The 3,086-nt window shown below is 37.7% G+C and overlaps 1 pseudogene; it reads right to left on the bottom strand.

Annotated features, from left to right (window-relative positions):
- Positions 1–553: 553 nt before the first annotated feature.
- Positions 554–1,738, bottom strand: LOC102393704 (annotated as a pseudogene).
- Between the last annotated feature and the right edge of the window lie 1,348 nt (positions 1,739–3,086).

Raw genomic sequence — 3,086 nt, 5'->3', positions numbered from 1 at the left:
TATCATTTCTATCACTGATATCACAGGCTAAATTAAGTTATACAGCACGCCATCTTCAATAACAGTTGAGGCAATAGAATAAATGCAGAAGCATCACAATGAATCCCACTTAATACAACTATACAGACCAACACTTCTCTACAAATTAAGTTCTTTGTCTGACTGCCAGTTAAATACAGTTTTAATTTCATAGCTTAACAATTAAGGGTCATATACTGAAGTCAATACACATATCTGGCATTTTGGTCTAAGCTATACCAGGTACATAGATGAAATCAATGACAAAGTATGGCCTAACAAATGCTAGGGGACATTTTTTAAAAGTAGTTTTTACAAGTATTAAACTTATCTTCCACACTGAAGTCATCATATATACAGAGCAAAGTCAGAGCTTTTATATTTGAGTTTATTCTTCATTTAACTTTTAAAACACTACTATAGTTGAATATTAAAGCAAAACAATAGCAAGTAGTGAGCATATTATGATTATAGTCCTTCACTCAATCAGTACTGTAAATAAAACACCAGCAGTGAGTGTTATTCACGGGCCCTACTAAGAGGTCTGACGCTGAACACCACCCCAAGGATGACATTTATCATCTTCATGGGCTTCCGCATTGTAATGGCGCTATCTTTCCTGATTTGGATCAAAGTCCACTAATTCTTCCTGGTCCATTTCATCAGTCTCTTCTACTTCCTTCCTCTCAGGCAGAAGTTTTTCCAGCAGAGTTTATCAGGAGAGAGAAAGCCATTCTCAGGAAAGCTTACCTTAAATTCAATGATTAGGTGACCCTTTTCATATGGCCTACGATAAATTGGCATGCCTTCCTTTAACAAACACTTGATATCTCCCTGCTGGACAATCTGACCTGGATGAGAAGTGATGACTATGGTTCGGTTGTCAAGAGTAGATATTGGCTTCTGGAGCCACACAGTGCCTCAACCAGCTGTATGTCCATACACATGAAAAGGTCTTCTCCTCGTGTAGTAAAAACAGCATGGTCCTTCTGATCTAAAGCAATGATAATATCTCCTGGCTCCAGTCCTGGTTCTTGGTCTCTTTCACCATGGAATGTTATCTTCTGGCCATCTTTCATGCATTTTTCAATATGAACTTTTATAATTTTCTTTTCTCAAACTATCTTCCTTCCATTGCAGCTTTTACATCCATCCTTAGGACTGATCTGCTCCCCATGGCCCTGGCACCCCATGCATACAGACTGAATTTGCTAAACCATTCCAGGTCCTATTTGATGAATTATTATTTGCATTCCAGTACCTTGGTAATTGGGACAGCATTCTACTGCTCCTTTCTTACCACCTCGGCCTTCACATTTGTCACAAATCACATTCTTTTGCAGAGCTAGTTTTCTGTTGCACCATTATATAAATCTTCTAAGGTTACTGTAAGTTGGCACACAAGGTTTTTGCCTCTCCTCTCTCTCTGCCTCCTTCCTCCTGCTCCGAAAAACATATCAAAGATGTCCATGGGGGAGCCAAAACTAATGACTGCTCCACCGTCTTTAATTGCCTGTTCTCCTCCTTTGTCATATAATTCCCTTTTCTTTGCATCAGAGAGCACTTCGTAAGCTTGAGAAATTGTTTAAACTTCTAGCCTTCATTTGGATTCTTAACAGGGTGGTACTTAAGGCCAAGTTCCTGTAAGCCTTTTCAATTCTTCTTGGGTGGCATTGGGTTTGACCCCCAAAACATCATAGTAAGTGGTTTCTTTAACCATTTTCTACAGCTGGTGAGCAGGCCGATGCCGGTGTGGGGGACCTGGAAGGAGTGTGCTGCTGTGCGCAGCTCGGGCAGCTGCCGATCCTCTGCCTCTCACTGAGCGTTCTGGAAAGTTTCACTTTATTACTATTTTTACAGAAGAATAACTTTAAGGGCAATTTCAAATAAATGGCAACTTATCAGGGAAATCTGAAGTACCAAAGCTACTCTCTTGAAACGAAGGTTGATTATTTGCAGTTATAAAAAGGTTACTGCAACAGTTGCTGGTAATCAACAAAGAGATAAATTTATACAGTTGTTGCTCTCAGACATAAGTTTTTTCTCTTATTGTTTGCTGGGCATATTTGCAAATGCCAAATTGTGCTCAGTCTTTATCGTATCACTAAGAATATTTTAAGACGGGGGTCAAACCCAATGCCACCCAAGAAGAATTGAAAAAGGCTTATTTCCCATATATATGTGTGGTGAGAAGAAAGGTACATTTCTGGATAAAATAATGATGAATATAAGTTGATGATTCACATTGGTTTAGATAAGCATTTGGTAGATTTAGATGTGACAAATATGTTTCCTTCTAAATCAAGCATATGAAAACATTTTAAACTTAAAAACAAATTGAAGATCATATGAAAGGAGATAGGGGTCAGATTTAAGAAATGACATTCAGCGCAAATGCTGCACAAAAGTAATTTTGTTGCTTTGTGGCCCTTGTGGCTTCTCAATGTCAGGTCAGAAGGATTTGTTTCTGGTAGGTCAAGCTTCCCACAGTTCCTACAAATTTACTTCTCTATATAGTTAGCAGTTTGATTTGGGAGTGGAATTTCAGAGCGAATGTCATTTCTTTGAAAATTTATGAATATCCCTATGCTTCAGTTGCTAATGGGAGTGGAGGCAGGTGGTCTGCAGAGGAACAGATTATCTAGTTTGGGCAGATACTTCCTTAAACGCTGTTAGAAATACCCACGGCAATGCAAGGCCTTATACTTACTAGGTGGTCAATAAATATTTGTCAAATAAATGAAATAATTATATAAAGCAAAAAATGACATATGGAATGCTTTGGGCAAGCTGTTAACTGCTCTGATCTTTGGTTTCATCATGTATAAGATGGAGACAGTATTACTTACCTTATAATAATTGTGAGGATTACATTGTAAAATGCAGGCAAGGTATCCTATACCTTGCCAAGCACATAGTAAAAGTTCTGTAAATATTAACTGTTATGATGATGGTTTTCTTTATAATGAAGGAGAAAATTTCATAACTTTCATTAGGACTTTCATTCATAGTATAAAGGGGAAATAACATTTTATTGAATAAGTCAGGGATTTTTAACAACAATTTTC

This window comes from Bubalus bubalis, chromosome 3, assembly GCF_019923935.1.
Source record: "Bubalus bubalis isolate 160015118507 breed Murrah chromosome 3, NDDB_SH_1, whole genome shotgun sequence".
Taxonomy (NCBI): domain Eukaryota; kingdom Metazoa; phylum Chordata; class Mammalia; order Artiodactyla; family Bovidae; genus Bubalus; species Bubalus bubalis.
Note: the sequence above shows the minus strand (reverse complement) of the source record. Positions and strands in the feature narration are given on the sequence as shown.